The sequence below is a fragment of the Nannospalax galili genome, unplaced genomic scaffold (assembly GCF_000622305.1).
Source record: "Nannospalax galili isolate Female #2095 unplaced genomic scaffold, S.galili_v1.0 scaffold1460, whole genome shotgun sequence".
NCBI lineage: Eukaryota > Metazoa > Chordata > Mammalia > Rodentia > Spalacidae > Nannospalax > Nannospalax galili.
Genome location: NW_008345971.1, coordinates 160970 through 179050, shown reverse-complemented (window position 1 = coordinate 179050; position 18081 = coordinate 160970).

Here is an 18081-nt window from a genome sequence, read left to right as displayed (position 1 = left end):
TATAATAATACTTCAGCTATATTGAATTAAATATATTATCAATATTAGTTTCATAAATCTATTTTATAATATGACTTGTAGAAAATTTTTAACTATGTATTGGGTTCACATATTTCAGATAGCACTATCTAGATTATGGTAAAAGTGCTCTGGAAAGTAATTCCAAGGTTTTTTAATATTTTTATTTTTATGTGTATGAGTGTATTGTCTGAATGTATGTAAGTGCACGAGCATTGTGCAATGCCCACAGAGGTCAGAAGAGAGTGTCAAATTAGTTATGTACAGTTGTTAGCCACTATGTGGATGCTGGGAATCGAAGCTGGGTCCTCTGCAAGAGCAGCCAATATTCTTAACCACTGAGCCATCTCTCCAGGCCCAGTTCCAAGCTTTTAAGAAAAGGTTTTGATACTTGCATAAATAAGGTATGATTTCTTTCACTTATACCCAGAACTTTATCAGGGGCTAAATAATTATTAATAGAATGGTCTAATCCTGGTTAAGGATACATCTCAATGACAGAGTGCTTGTCAAATATGTGTAAGGCCCTGGGTTCAGTCCACAGCACTGAAAAAGAAAGTGGAGGCCAAGCCCCCTCATTGTACACATGGGAAACTGGCAGACACGCCTGCATCAGGCTATCTATGGAGTATGGATTCTGGCCATTCCCTATTCATTTCTTTTTACCACTCTATCTCCTAGTGAATTATGCTCCATAAAGTGTTCCCAGTACTTCTGAGTATAAATGTGGGCATAGCAGTTATCAAAATGTAAGTCATAATTATGTAACTGTCCCAGATGAAATATACATAGACCTCATATATTTATAAACATATATTGACATTAAATGACACATGGTATAGGGAACTAGGAGAAGGTAAGTCACTCCTACATGCCCCTCATGATGTGAACAGTGGAAAATATAAAGTAGTGTGAGGTAAGACCCACAATTCCTGCCATTAATGCTCTTATAATCTAATCAAACAGCCAAAGGATGTGTAAGGACATCCAATAAAAGAGCATCAGATAAGACAATGGTTTGGGAAATGGGAAACTTAATGACCAGTCACCTGTAGACCTCAATTCCACTTTATTCTTTCATTCAGTAAGAGTCTATTAAATACCTAAAGCATTCCAGGTGCTGTCTCAGATGCTAATGGGCATTGAAAAGTCCTAGGGTGGACCTGTGCCTGAAGTGCTCACATCCCGAGTTACAGGGATGATGAGCAGGTCAAGGAGGGCCTCCATGATCACAGGAAGAATTTCTTTAATTCAACTGAGTGAGGGTTGGTATTTTTGAGTAAAAACATAATTTCAGGGTTGGGGACAGAGCTCAGAAATAGAGTGAGACAAAAAAACATTTCACCTGACATATATAGACAGGCTTCCCCTGGGTGCACCTATGAGAATAAACTGTCAGAATTGGATAGGGGCAAGTGTCCAAGCAAGACATAATGCTACCTAGAAACTCAGTTTGACAGGACCCACTAAGAGGATGACTGTGGAGATTCAAGGGTGAATCGGGAGTCTTCAGCTTGAATTAGAAAGACCCACTTGTCTTAACTGAAAATAGGATACTTAGAGAAGGGATAGATTTGGGAGAAAAGACCAGGACTCAGTGGACTTAATTTTGTGCACAGCATGAGATAAAGGTAGAGGTTCCTTCTTTTCCATATGAATGTGTATCTGCTGCAGCACTATTTGCCTAAAAAGACTTCCTTCCTCCATTGGATTGTTTTGGTACATTTGTTTAAAATCTACTGGTCAGATAAGTTAAGTTTATATCTATGTTTCTACTTAATTCTGCAGATCTAATTAACCATTCCGATGCCAGTGACACCTTGATTAATGATGATTTAGGATATCCTAAGCATGTGCCTGTTAGACAACCAAGTAGAGCAGACAAGTGGACAGCCGGATAGTACATCTGGAATGCAGGACAGAGAGGTCAGTGCTGGAGACAGAGGTGCCATCACCACATGAGTGGCCAGCAAGAGTATAGCCAGAGGAATCTAAGCACTCATCCAGAAGGCACTCCAGTGTTTGCAAGCTGGTAAAATGAGGAGTAACCAGAAAAGCCTGAAAAGAATCATCCAGAGGACCAGGGGAATTAGAATGGCAGCATGCTGGAATCCAAAAGAAGAAGTATTACAAAGGGGATAAATATTTCAACTGTGTTGACTGCCCAGGGTAGGTCATATAAGATGAGGAGTGGAAATTAGGAGGGCCGACAGATTTAGCAGTGTGGAGGATCATTGGTGAAGCAAATACCAGCAGTTTCTATAGAAGGCAAGGGCAAAAAACTGAGCAGAAGGGGTTCAAAAGAGAAGGAGGGAAGAAACTGGAGTAGGAGTGCACAGAAAACTATTTCAAGGAGGTAGAAAATGGGAGGAGAGAGATGAGGCAGTAACTCAGAAGGAATGGAAGCAGTGCCTTCCGCACTGTTAGGGCTGCAATTGTTATGCTGATGAAATGATCCAGTGGAGATGGAAATGTGGTGCAGTAAGAAAGGAGAAATGTCTGGAATGACGTCCTTGAGTAGGTGAAACTGGGTGAAACACAGGTGGAGGTGTCACCCTTGGCTAGACACAGACTGCTCACCACAGCAGCAAAGGGGGCATGCAGAACACAGGTGCAGAGGCGCCCACAGGTGTATTGGGACTTGTTCATGACTTCAGTAAATGTGCATTGCTAGACTCTATAACTGCAGATGCTTAGGAAGAATGGTAGATTGATATAAACAAGTCAAGGCTCTAGACAGGATGAGGCTGAGAGATCTTGCCAGAGAATCTCCTTGCCACCTGGCAGGTACTGTCCCTCTGTTCTACCTGCCGCCTCCTTCTCGGAAGATCCCTCCCTAACACACGGCCCTCCAGTTTCTAAGAGGCCTAGTTCCTCTCATTTCTCAGCACACCTGCCACAACCCTTGGCCTCTTTCCCATTCCTCTGGTTCCTCTTCCATTTGCAGATGAAGTGTCCTCCCTCTTTTCTCCTCCATCTCCCGCCCTCCTCCTGGTTTCTATCCCATTACTCTTATCCTTTCTTTCCTTCTGTCTGCCTCTCCCTTCTTGGGACTGAACAGCTCTTATTATCTGTACTGTATGGTTAGAGATCTGTAAAGAAAGTTTCCACTGCCCAACTCTGAATAGGCCTTTTTGTATTCCTGAAGCCATGAGATGCTGTGCATAGACTAGAAAAAGAAATGACAGAGAGGAGGGACTAATAGAGTGGAGAAGGAAGACAGAAGTACTGTCCCCTGTATGGCCATCTTTGATAGACTATGTGAAGAGCCATGAGTCTAACTAGGGAAGCAATATAACCATAAATCCCTTAAAGTGGCTAACTGGCTCTAAATCAACAGGCAAGCCTTGCTCAAGCCTTATCAACTGGTCACTCCCTGGACTAAGAGAGACTGATATGGAGCCCACCTGTCTCCTTCAGTGCTGTAGATAAGTTGCCTGATCTTCCTGAGAAAATAATCTTAGGAAGAAGACCCTCAATCACTCCAAGGACACCAGCCCCTGGCACTGAGTCAGTTCTTGCCAGCTGCAGCTGTGTTCAACAGAGTTCCTCTCTAAATCCAAACTGCTCTGCTTGTCCTTGCACATACTCATTCTGAGGAAGGGTTTATCTGCCTTCACTGGGTTCCCTGAAAAGGGGAGCACATTCCTTGCCTGTTGTAGGTCTGGCTCTCTTATTTCTAAACTTTAAACTTCCTTTTCCTGCTCTCTTAAATATAACAACCTTAGTTTCTCATATTCCACATGAGGGGCTGCTTATTAGCTCTGATTTGTAGGTGAAGAAGTCACAGCTAAGGTTTTCATAATTTAGGATTACAAATATGCTATAGAATAAGACTTAAACCAGAGCTATAAATACAAATGTCTATGCCTTTGCACATGATAGGGTCTGTGCAGATTTTTAATAATACTGGTTTGTAACAGGAGCCACTAGGCATCAGTCAACACTCCTAAAACTAATTGATGGTGAATAAGGATCTTCAGTCTCTATGATTCATCTAGATAAAAATACATAAGCTTTGGGGCTGGAGAAATGGCTCAGTGATTAAGAGCACTTACTGTTCTTGGAGAGGACCTGAATTTGCTTCCCAGCACCTACATTGGTAGCTCACAACCACCTGTAACTCCAGCTCCCAGGGATCAGGGCACCTGCATTCATATGCACATACCCACATGCGGGGACACACACATGCACACACATACACACACACACACGCACGCACACACACACACACACACACACACATACACACAATTTAAAATACAAGCTTTGACCTCACCATTGTTCAATGGCAAATGAGAAAGAGCCCCCAACCTAAGACATAGCAGTAAAACTTGCACCAGGGTTTTTTATTCTGCTAATAGTAATGAATTCAGTATCTCAACTCAAGTCACTGAATCTTCAAGAAGCCCCTGGGGTGACTTATATTACCTTCTTTTCTGAAGACAAGGAAGCTAAGGTTTATAGAGAATAAATGCCATGTCTAAGATCACACAATCAGTAAGTCAAACTTGTCCTGATCAACAGGCCTAACTCCAAAACAGTGCTGTTCCTTCCCTCAATAACTCCTGTGCACAGGTGCTGATTTCAGTGGCAAAGAATTAGTGAATGTCAAGGTGGAAAAATCTTAGAAACAGAGTAGCTCATTTAACAGATGAGAAAACACAAGGCCAGAGACTGAATGATAAGCTACCTGTAGTTGTGCACTCCTGTAATTCCAACGCTAAGAAGACTGAGGCAGCAAGATCTCAAGTTCAAAACAACTTGGGCTACAGAGAAAAACCAGTCTCAAAGTAATTAATTATTTAAGACCTAGTCATTAAGAGACAGAAATGAGATTTGAGGCCAATGTTTTCTACCTTTTCTTTTTAATTTGCAGTAAGGACCTAAGTGTGACATATAATGAGAAGAATACATGAACATCTGCAAAAATGGAGAGTCAGCCAAACCTAGAATAACTAGAAGGAGCATTACTTTAGTTTGGAAAAACACTTAGCCAACATCTTCCACCATCTTAGCATAGTGCTGAGGACCCAAACCTGTCCCCCAACCATCCCCCACCCCAGACTGGTTAATACAGAGTTTCATGGTGACTGGCCTGAGAAGATTAAAAAAAGTAATGCTACCTTGGGAGGGAGTGTCCCAGTGACCAAGATAGCAACTGCCATAACAACGGTCACACTGCATTTGTCAAGAAGTCCCTTTAGGGAACTGAAAACAGAACCTTGGGCACATCTGTTGCTTTCACTCCCATCCTCCCCCAACAGGCTGGGTGGTACACTCCACGCTCTTTCAAGTTCCCAAAGCCCCCATACACCTGCCCACCATCGCCCAGCACCTGGCCAAGGCTACATCCAGCAATGGAATGAAAATAATACCAAAGTCCACCTTGTTTGATGTCACTCTATCTCAAGCCCCTGTCCAACCTCCTGTCCTAGGGGTTCTCCCATGGAAATTTTTGGCTTGGAATAGCTAGTGCCCTTGAAGAGATCTGATATAGTCACTGGGCCCATATACAATGTAGTGATACGTGTGAGAGAGAAGTTTCAATCCATGGATGCTTTGTGAGGCCCAGATAAGTCCTGGAAGCTGACAGCAGCAAGAAACAGTTGTATTGAATGGTTTGTCTACTCAAGGTAGAGAGACTGGAAAGGGTAGGGATGAACTATTTCAGGGTAGATATCAGTAAACAGATCCCAGAGCCCACTACAGAAGGATTCTCTTCTGTCACATCCCCTTTCCATCCCGGCATTCAACCATCCACATATCCATTCACTCAGATGTTGGTCTCTAACCAAATCAGAGGGTAGGTCATCTGTCACCAAACAAACCTAGTATTATAGGGGAAAAATCTTGTTTGCATATTTGGATGTATGTGTGGCCACCTTCATTCAATTCACAGAATACTGCTGTGTAGCCCAGGCTGGTCTCAAACTCATAATCAACCTGCTTCAGCCTCCTGAGTACTGATATTACACATATACACCAACCATGCTCGATTTCATTCCAGTTATTAGCATCTCCATGTGTCTGCCTTTGTATTTTGATCTGCAGGAAATATTGCAGACAAAACAAAGGACTCAGCCTCAAAGACAGCCCAGCCTAAGGTAGACGCAAGTTGCAACATGGAGCAGTAGAGTATGAGTGGACTAGCCAGACAGCACACAGGAAGAACACCAAACACATGCTGGTGGTCATAGAAGGTGCATGCCTTCATCCACCTGCCAAACACTAGCCAACTTGGGAACTCCCTAACCAAGGGTATCCTCACAAATCATTTCAGTGCTTCAACCCTCTGGTTGGGAAGCCATGGGTTCCAGGGGAGACTGGCAATGATAAACTTCTTTTTTTTTTTTTGGTCTTTTTGAGACAGGGTCTCTCTGTGGCCCCAGCTGTCCTGGAACTCACTATGTAGACCAGGCTGGCCTTGAACTCACAGAGATCCGCCTGCCTCTGCCTCCCGAGTGCTGGGATTAAAGGCGTGCGCCACCACGCCTGGCAATGATAAACTTCTTTATGCCCTTGTTGTCTTAGGTCCCCTGACTATACTAAAGTAATAGTAATACAATCTCTACCTCAGCATCACTATGAAAATAAATATTATAAATAATCTACTTTGGACACAGCATGGCATAAAGCATATGCTCAATCTACAACCTTTTCACATTCTTACTTCGCTTTTTGTTTTGTTTGTGTTTGTTTTTGTTGTTGCTGCTGTTGCTGTTGCTGTTGTTTTTGTTGTTGAATTTGTTTGGATTTTTGAGACAGGGCCTCATTCTATGTATCCCTGGCTAACCTAGAACTCACTACATAGACAAGGTTGGCCTCAAACTTCCAGTGATCCTCTTGCCTCTGCCTCTTGAGTGCTAGGATTAGAGGCATGTGCCACCTGTGTGGCTCATATTCTTAATTACTAACAGGTTCCTGGGTTCCAAGGCAGCGATCAACAGACATTCGCCCTAATTCCACACAGAATCCTCTTTTAAGTTTGGATAAATAATAAAATGTTTATTTCTTCTAACATGCAGTAATACATTATAGTCCATCTGTTTATCCTCACCTATTTACCAGGAAAAAATATTTTTAAAAACTCGTTGGGAAGATAGAGAAAATTAGGCACAGAGTGAGGCACAAGTTGCTAATTCTGTATCTCACTTCCCAGACCTAAACTAGGTCAGTTCCACGCATTTCCCCATTCATACTCTCTGGTACCATAAAGAAACTTATAAAATGTTACAGGGTTAAGGTAAAATATACATTTCCCAACTACTAAGATTTCACACTGAAAAGACAAAAGAAATGTGCCTTCTAATCCTGAGCATAGAATTTCAAGAGGTCCAACCATCTATCTGTCTCCCCGACCAGAAGAGTGTGTTCTATACCCTTGTGGGAAAAGAGGCCCTGGGCACTAAGACATCACAAATATTTCTTGGTCTATAAGCCAACTTAGCCCTGCCTTCCTGCCCCGTTGGCTCACTGTCAGGTAGGTGATGGTATGTTTAATGAAATTCTTTCATGCCTGAAATTTTTTATTTTTTTGTCTTTCATTATGCAAAGAGATTTTTAAAGGAACAAACTAACATCACAGATAGAGAATGAAGAAAATAGATAAACACCTTGAGGAATCAGGACATATTTGGTTCAGTCTCTTACAACTTGTGACCCCACAGGTATCCTTGAATTGTTTTGTCCTGTAGACATTTATGAGCATGTAGTCCATGTGCTACAGTCAGAGGAAGATGGGAGAGGGAGTCGAAGCTCCAGAGCAGGTGCAAGCCCACCCCTTGTGGAGCTGCAGCGCGACCCACATGCAGCAAGCACTCCCCTTCAGCCCTTCAAGGGCCTCAGTCTCTAAACAAAAGCTCAAGTATGTTCCCTACGCATGAATAAAATGAGAATGGCCTCTTTCTCACTCCAGTTCAATTCTCATTGTTCTCGCCACAGATTCAAGGGCCCACATGTGGGTTTCCAACATATACTTCCTTTTGTCATCCACCAAAAGCAACAATCTAGACATGAGGAGATTCTGGATTGAGGTTCCTCTCCTATGCACAGAATCTGTCCCCCTCTTCTAGAGCCATTCAGATATTTAGTTATTTATTCATTATTATTTATTTGTGAATGAAACAGGGTCTCATTATGTAGGCCAGGCTGACCTGGAACTCAATATGTAGACCATTCTGGCCTTGAACTCACAAAGATCCACCTGCCTCCTGAGGGCTGGGATTAAAAGTGCGTGCCACCAAGCCCAGGAGGTCATTCACATATATTCTCCCTCTCTCTCTCTCTCTCTCTCTCTCTCTCTCTCTCTCTCTGTTCTCTTTTTGCTTCTGTTTATTTGGTTTTATTGAGACTTTTTTGTTTATTTTATTTTGTTTACTTAGTTTCACTATGTAGCCCTGGTTGTCCTTGAATTCACTATGTAGACCAGGCTATCCTCAAACTCATTGTCCTCCTGCCTGAGTCTCCTTGAGTGTTGGGTTTATATGTATGTGTCACCATCCCCAACCTTTCTTTTCTATGAAGAAATAGAAAATATTCTATAGGCATGGGTAGAGGTGTATGCAGCATTTTATTTAGCAAACTAATGTTTATGCTTTAATTTCACAATGTATACAATTAGAGAAACTTTAATGACTAGATGGGAAAAGTTAAAGAGAACATAGAGAAGACAATAGAGATGGAAATAATGAAGAAACAGGGGAAAGGTGGAAAAACAGAGGAAGACTAGACATATGCTGAAGAAACTTCTAACCGCACATGGTCTCCTTGAGTGTCCTGGGCTGGAAGCAGCTGAAAGTTGCTGTACTTTTTTTTTTTTTTTGCCTTTAGAAACTACATTTTTTAATTCACTAAACTTGTTCTTTTTTAATTATTTATTTAATAACCACATGATTGGAAGAAGCATTTCGTACCAGATTTAACATATTCAATAATAATTTCCAGAACAAAGATGCATCTCTTTCAAAACTGGAGGTAAACTTTTAGGTTCACAGTTGAATTAATACAGTTATACAATATTGAACTCAGTATTGAATGAGGTTTTACCCTTTAAAAAAGATCTCTATTTCATTTTATAATATACTGTTTCCTACAGAAAAAAAAATTTTTTTTTTTTTTGGTCTTTTTGAGACAGGGTCTCTCTGTAGCCCCAGCTGTCCTGGAATTCACTCTGTAGACCAGACTCATTTTTAATGCTACTAACACTTAGATGTTTGCACATGTGTCTCTAATCTCTATGTATCTGATTATTACTAGTCACAGTCGGTTACACTCAGATCCTTGGCACGTGAGTATGGTTATAAAGTCATCAGGTAGATTTCAGTGGTAATGTTTTTCACCTCTACTAATTAACATGAAGCAAATTTTTATGCTTCTTCCTCAAATATAACTCTTTTTTTCTTTGTTGATTTTGTGTGTATATCACACAGAACATCCCAATCTTATTCATCTATATACCCACTTCCCAGATGGCACCCTCCCACTTGCTGTGCAGTTTTTTAAAAAAGTTGTGCATTGAAATGTTCACCACCTGGTCTGTCACTTCATTTACAGGGATTCATTGTTACCTGACATGATTTTGCAGTCTGGTAATGTTAACCAAAGCAGTCCATATGGAAATGGAAAGATTTCCTTAGACTATACCAATAATGAGCGGACCCACTGTAGCTGATGAGCTAGAAAGTCTAATGCTTCGTGGCCTAACATTGGTTTGACATTGACTTCCTTCCTTCCTTCCTTCCTCCCTCCCTCCCTCCCTCCTTCCCTTCCATGTGTCCTAAACATGACTATTAAAAAAGTCAAAGTCCTAAAACAGTAGAAGCGAAATAAGTGCATGTGAAAAACGGCAGAGTTCAAGCATCACTGCTACCACTCTGACACCAGCACATAAACACGCAGACACAGGAGTCTGTCCAGACTGTTTCTCAGTCTGAACTGGCTTTCTCCACTCTCACCCCCAACACAGCTTTCTAATACACACTGTTCACCAGAACTGTGATGAGCCCCAGTCAAAGGAATGCACTTCTTTCCAGTACGACATTGGGTTGCAATCGTCAAGTGACATTAAACAAGTTCCTAAACCTCGTTTTCACCAGACCTATCTGTGTGACAGTGGTAAGTGACATTAAGCAAGTTCCTAAACTTTGTTTCAGCAGCTCTACCTAGTATGACAGTAGCACATAACATTAACATTGTCACCCATGTTGTCAGATTCATGTAAGACCCCAAAATAATGAGGCACAAATGGCTTAGCTGTACTATCATCGAAGCTGTTAACTCCTAACTCCTACGAGCTGTTTATCAGCAGGCATGTCTGAAAAACAAAAGCTTGTTCTAATTCTATCTGACCTAAAGAAATTTCATCTTCCCCAGATCATCTGTGAAGAATGAAAAACTCCTAATATCCACTCAGTGTTCACCCGCTTGGTTCACCACATCACTGCATTTATTAAACACCACCTACCACTTACGTATTTAATCTGTGCAAGTTCCATTTGTCTTACTTCTCATTAAATTGTAAACTTGCTGGGCCTGGTGGCACAAACCTGTAGGGAGTTTAAGGCAGGAGGATCTAAGGTTCAAGACACCCGAACCACAAAGCAAGATTGAGGCCAACCTGGTCAAAAAAATTTTTTTTTCTTTTTGAGACAGGGTCTCCCTGTAGCCCCAGCTGGCCTGGAACTTGTTATGTAGACCAGGCTGGCCTCGAACTCACAGAGATCCACCTGCCTCTGCCTCCCAAGTGCTAGGATTTAAAGAATGTGCCACCACACCCAGAAAACTGTTTCCTAAAAATTAGAAAAAAAATATATAGATAGATATTTGTGTCCTCAAATGCCCTTCAGTGTGACTGCACTCACTGGAGCCTGTTTAACCTAATGTCACACACTTAAAAAAGACTGACTCTCCCCCTCCCTCTGCCCCAGCAGCTATTTGTTGCCAATAGCTCCTCAGTTGGGATTTCTTACCCACTTCTATGCTGGAATTTTGTCTGGCTTGAACTTACATGGGTCTTGTGCATGCTATCACCACTGCTGTGAGTTCATATGAGTAATTGCCCAGCTAACTAGAAAACTCCGTTTCCTTGTGAAGCCCTTAAAAAATTATATAGCGAGTACATGAAATCTGGAGGGGAGTCGTAAGGGTGCTGTGGATAGGGGATGGGTCTAAATATGATCAAAATATACTGAATGAAATTTGCAAAAATTCAATTAAAAAAGAGGACATGAAGCTGGGCATGGTGGCGCACACCTTTAACCCCAGCACTCAAGAGGCAGAGGCAGGTGGATCTCTGTGAGATCAAGGCCAGCCTGGTCTATGTAGTGAGTTCCAGGACAGCTGGGCCTACAGGGGGATTCTGTCTCAAAAAAGATTTTAAAAAAAGAAGAAGAAGACATGAAGTTGGGAGGGAGGGGAGGTGGGGGTACCTCTGCAAAGAGCTGAGAGAGGAACAGGATGTGAATATTGTCAGAAGTATAAAATTCCATGGTAGAGCACTTGCCTGGCATGCATAAGGTCCTAGTAACCCAGTATCACAAAAAAAATAATAAATCTAAATATAATAAATTTCATATAATTATGAAAAATGCCATAAATTCCTAAGAAACAAACTCTTTTGTCCTTTATGCAGAAACTGACACCATTCCCCCTGGGAAACTTCCCACCAAGGCATTTGAGGATCACAATAATAGAAGACAAAGTCATTCTTTATTTTTATGCATCAGTTTATGATTTACTTCTCTCGCTTATTGAGAACCTGAGCTAGAAATTTCACACTTTGATCCTTATGTAATTTGATAGCTATTACAGGACTTCATACAAAGCGTAGTTACCTTGGTCATGTAAACATCTGTTGAATAAATTAATAGATGAGCAAATGAGTTGTTGATGTCTGACATGTGTTTGTGTAAGTTATAGGGGTTCTTTTTCTGTACGCATGGTTGTGCTTGTTTGTTTTTTGTATGCATTGACTGATAGAGTGTGACATTATTACCCTGAGTTTAAGCTGAAGAAACAGAAGCAGGACTAGGAGCGACTTGCCCAAGTGGAAAAGTCACCTGCCCTTGCTCAGGCCTTTTTTGTGCCACTCAACCAAGGGCCTGGACCAATGTCACTGGATCCTGAACAGCTTCTGTGCCGATAATCCACTCTCGGGGACTGTGGTAGTTACTTTTCTGCTGTGTTTGTGCACCATCCATGTTCTGTTGCCGGTAGTTCCAAAGACCCTTTTGTGTAAGATCAGAAGGTTGTACTTCCTGAAGCCAGTCAGCTAGAAATAAGTTTTCACCTCTTATGACTTGAAATAATCTCATTTCACCAACACTACCCCTCTACCCAGTACCATGGTCACTCTAACCACTCTGCACACATGAACATTTACAGTTATTCAAGAGGATGAGTCTATATTAGGGTACAGTGCTTTGACCCATGCAAGAGGACAATTGAATTGACCAGGAAAGAATGGCTTCATCATTCTGAATAATTTAGAATTATTTGTGTTTCACAAGTGGAAAGGATTTTGTGTGTTTGTCTCCAAACAAATTTCTCAAACAACCTCGTTTAATTATAAGAATAAACTTTTTTTTAAAAAAAAAAAAAAAACTTTTTAAAAGGTATTTCCACCATTTACTGCAATATATATGATCTACAAACATTCCAGATTTGTTTATAGCTTTTCTAACTCTTGGCTTGACTTACAATTGTTTTATGGGTATGAGAAAGAGTCAATAAGGGTTTAGTGGTGGCATTGCCTTAGAGAGGTTGCCGGGGTCACAGCTGCCTGACCAGATCTCCTTTCTCTGCATTCTTCACCTAACTTAAGCCAGGGGACTAGAGAAGCTGGCAAGTGGCATGAGAAGTGTCTCTAAGATTCCCTGGGATTACAGAAGGCCAGACTCTGTCAGCCACAGCCTGTCCAACATCTAATTCAGGAAGGAATGATGTGATCATTACATTCACTAGAACAAATACCATGTATTTGGGGAATGATTGCACTGGGTAAGTTTCACTGGATTGGCTTTGGGAATGGATAGGACTTGACACTGACAGCTAGAAGGCCACCGAGTGTTACTGCTGTGGTGCCTCAGAGTTGTCTCTTTAGTGAGAACTCAGCTGCTCAAGTTACAGAAGGAGCGGCCCTAAGAATATACCACTAGCTACAGGGTTCAACACTGCAGGAATCATCACACTGCTGAAGACCCCAAGTTTTTTTAAGTTCATAAGGAGTTCTTTGGACAATAAAGCCTCCATCAGCTCAAGTAAGACATGAGGCTGGAGAGATGGCTCATTGAGTAAAGCACTTGCCATGCAAGCATGAGAACCTGAGTTCAGATCCCCAGAACCCACATAAAGCCCAAGGTAGATGGGCACATGTGCAATCCCATCGCCCCTACAGGAAGATGGGGTGGGGAAGATAGAAGAACACTGGTCAAGTATCCTGGTATACACAGCATCAAACAAGAGACCCTATCTCCAACAAGATGGAAGGTGAGGGCCAACACCGGAGGCTGTCCTCTGACTTCCGCACGAGAACCGGCATTCACAAATACACACACAAACACACACACACACACACACACACACACACACACGTTTTAAAAAAGAGAAGAAGAAGAAGAAGAAGAAGAAGAAGAAGAAGAAGAAGAAGAAGAAGAAGAAGAAGAAGAAGAAGGAGGGGGAGGGGGAGGGGGAGGAGGAGGACAAGGACAAGGAGAAGAAGAAGCCCCTTCTATTGTTCACTTGATAAGTTGACAGTTGCTATACTGACTTTTTTTTTCTTTAAGGGACTTGTGCCTCTTTGGTCGCTGATTCTTGGGAAACCAGGGCATTTTTCTAAAGGAACCACAGGAAGTCCCCGAGCCAAACATCACAGCTCCCAAGGTTTCACTCTTCCTTTGGATTCAGTGCTAGGTTGTAGGAGAATCTGGAAAGGCAGGGCCACCAAAAGACAAACATAGGAAAGAGGCTTCCTTCACCTAACTGGATTTGTTGTACTTCTTTCTCTTTAACAAAGCCAAGTTGGGGCTGGAGAGATGGCTCAGCAGTTAAGAGCACTGACTGCTCTTGCAGAGGACCTGGGTTCGATTCCCAGCACCCACATGGCAACTATGAACCATCCTTAACTCCAGTTCCAGGGGAATCTAAGCCCTCTTCTGACCTTCGTGGCATTGCACAACACAGGTGCACTCACATACATGCAGGCAATACATGTATACACATAAAATAAAAATAATAAATAAAATATAAAAAAGGCCAAGTCAAGGCAAAGGTCACAATGAATACCAGAAAGGAAGTCCTTCCCCAGAGAAGGATAGACCCTTGGTCAGAGACTGGATTATTATTCAACCCAGTCATTGTTAAATTGTCATTGTTAAAAAAAATTGTCTAATGTCAAATAATAAACTGAAATCTTTTTAAATCCAACCATAAATCTGTAACGCTACACCTGTCATGTTATGTTCCTACATCACATTCTTGTCTGATATTTATCTGCATATTCCACACACAGCCCTAGGACCAGCCACATCATTACAGTTTGGGGTTCAACGTCTTTCACTTACTGTCATCTTAAAGCACTTCTTTTTTCTGCCTTGGTATTGAATTGATCATTTTGAGTTTGGCACATAAATTCTCATATTAATTGTTCATAATTTAGTTGGCTTTTTCTTTGTTGTTGGAGCTCATGCCCTGTGGTCTTGAGTTTTTCTTAGGTTCATCAGCCACACTGACTCTCTACTGTCTCCTGTCACTGTGAAAATTCATCTGCTCTGCTCGAGGTATGTTATATCCAACCCAACAACTAACTACTCATTTCTTTAAAATCTGTGTTATAATCATTTTTATTTGTATTTATTTGGTCTCATTAAAATAGCTTATATGATTGATAATGGGCTAGGGATGTTGCTCAACAGTAGAAAGCTTGCCTAGCATAATCATGGCCCTGAATTTGATCCCTGACACCACAAAAAAAATTAATCAGTTTAATAAAATGAAATGAGGTCAGAAGGCTGGCCTTAAACTTATTTTCTAGTCTCATAGTTAATCAATAGTTACTGCTCTAAACAGGGAAAATGGAACTTCTGTTTAACCCAAAATGAACATTCTCAATGCTTAATACATACCAGGCACTTGCTAAACAGCACGGTCCTTGTCTCATTTAATTCACACAAGGTATTGTTATTAGATCCTGAGTCCCACTCTCCTTCTTTGTAAACTGGAATTGTTGTAGAACTTAGTAAATTTTAATAAATACTAACCTCTTACCATCCAAACTCTTTAGACTTAGAACTTCTGAGAGAAATTCTAAAGTTTAAGCCAAAAAGTAGAAGAGTTGTCATGGAAACAACCATCCCAAATGTTTAAATTAATCAGCTATCATTTTCTGTGATTCTAGCTTCTGAGTGGTGCTAACCATCTGCCTTAGGTGACTGGAATAGAAAAAATGGAATGTCAAAGCAGTCAGACAAGGTATTTTAAAAATCAAGGACCATTGTTGGAGTCAGCTATCACTGTCAGAATAGAGCTGCTGAGATAATCAAACAAGGCAAAGCGAATTCCAAAATCAGAGTCCTAATCAGAGGATATCAAAGGCAGGAGGGATTACCAGGAGCAAGTCCTGTTTTACAGGTGGAGAAACTAGAGAAGTCAACCGAGAAACGAAAGACCTCATAGAAGCCAGGAAAATGCCAGAGTGAAGGGACAGATCATCATTTCATTAATCTGAACGTGAGATGAAGAAGCCAGGGGGTTTCCACAGTGCCACATCACACGAAACAAAGCCTTCTATTTTAAGAGACAGCCTTGCACCTGCTCTGTCCAGATGGACGTGGCAAAAGAAGAAATGAAAATGGGCTTTTCACACTGCGAGGCTGGCCTGAGGGTGCAGGACACAGGTTGCAAGGCTGTGGGGGTGGGGTGCTCTTTCTTCTAAGATTCCCAGTTTTCCACTCCCACAGCTTGTCCCCACAACAGCAAAGGGAAAAGCAAGGCTAAGTCAGAAGGAGGGATTGTTTAATATCCTGGCTCATGTGCAGTCCTACTGTGTGTTGTTGAGCAGAGAGAATGGGAAACGAAAGAAGGCATAGCATGGACAATGACCAAAAGCAAGGAGCCTAGGGCTCCGTGCTCCCTGCTTAGCATGCCAAGACAAAGGAAATGACTTTAGGGTTTGGAATAACTTGTTCAGGAAAGTAGGAAACGATCTTAACCATCATATTTAACAAAACTGCAATGGAAAAATTACAAACTGTAGAGCCAGACAAACCTGACTTTAACCCTAGCTCTGCCACGACCTGGTTGACTGGCCTTGACCAAATTGCTATTACTTCAAACTCAGTTTCTCCATTTGCAATTTTTTAAGATAATAACAAAGCACACCTCTGAAGGTGACTGTAACAATAGTAACAACTTGACAGCTGGGGGCAGGACCTGGGGAAGGAAACATTTGTTCTTGTTACTTTTTTATATGTATTTGTGTGTGTGTGTGTGTGTGTGTGTGTGTGTGTGTGTGTGTGTGTGTGTGACAGTATATGTGTAAAGGTTAGAGGACAACTTTTGGGAATCGGTTCTCTTTCTACCATATTGGCTCTGGGGCTCAAACTCAAGTCATCAGGTTTGGTAGCAAACACCTTTACCGGCTGAGCCATCTTACCAACTCCTCTCATATAAACACTGCTTAGCAAATTCCAAAGTTTGGATAAGAAATTTCACTCTGTTTCTTCATATCAGAAAATAAGCAATTATCCCATCAGTAGCTTCTCGGCAGTGACACAAAGAGCAGCTTGTGCCCCTCTCCTCCATCGAAGACTGTGTCACTCAAAGTTGAAAGATTTTTCAAACTGTAACTTAAATCATGTCATTAGACCACCTTTCTCTATTAAAACCTGATCATTTAAACCCTGCTGTATATAGTTTTAAAAAAATCTTCAAGCTCAAATTTCTTTAGCAAAAGATTAAATCTAGGGGACAGGAAGGGAGATGACTCAGTGGGTGAGAGAACTTGTGCTGCAAGCAGTAGGACTGAGTTCAAATCCCCAGCACTCTTAGAGAAAAAGATGAAACCCAAAGTGCAGTGTAGGGCTGGGGAGGTGGAGTAAGTAAAGTTCTTGCCTTGGGTTTGATCCCCAGAACTCACATAAAAATAACCAAGGACACAGGCATGCACCACTTGTAATCCCAGCACTGGAGAAGCAAAAGATCCTTGGGTCTCACCAACCTGCCTAGCCTACCTTGCCAGCTCCAGGCCAGTGAGAGACCTTGTCTCAAAAAAATAAAGGTGGCGGGCTGGAGAGATGGCTCAGTAATTAAGAGCATAGCCTGTTTTTGCAGAAAACTCAAGTTTGAATCCCAGCACCCACATGGTGGCTAACAATCATAACTACAGGTCCAGGAGATCTGATGTCTTCTTCTGACCTCCATGGGCACTGCACAACACAGGTGCACCTACATACATGCAGGTAATATACTCATACACAAAATGTAATAAATAAGTAAAATATTTTTAAAATAAATAAAAATTTTAAAGTAAAGGTGACTTGTACTTGAGGAACAACACCTGAAGTTGTCTGCTGTCCTCCACATGCACACACACATGCACATGCACACACATGTACCTGCATACACACATGTACACACACACACACACACACACACATACACACATACACAAAAGCCTCATTGCAGGGTTAAAGAAATGTCCAGACTTTGCTAAGTAATCTCAGAAAATGTCGCATTAGTCGCCTTAATGAATGCCTTAAGGAACGAATGCTTCTAGTTAAAAATGAATAAACTTTTAAAGATCATGACCGAAGTAAAATAAAGCTAGTAGATCCTAGTTTCCTCTCACTTATGATTTTTTTTCCCTTTGGAAATTCAGAAATCACAAAATACTATACAGAGACAAAAGGTTGGTGTATTAAGATGCTTTCATAAAGTGTCAGATTAGCCTTGTTTTGTACAACCATGCCTTTGTGTGTTGTGTGTTCATGAAAAGAGTTCCATAGCTGTAAGAAGTGCCCACAGCTATGATTGCCATTTGCTTCTTATTTCTGGACTAGGGTGTGT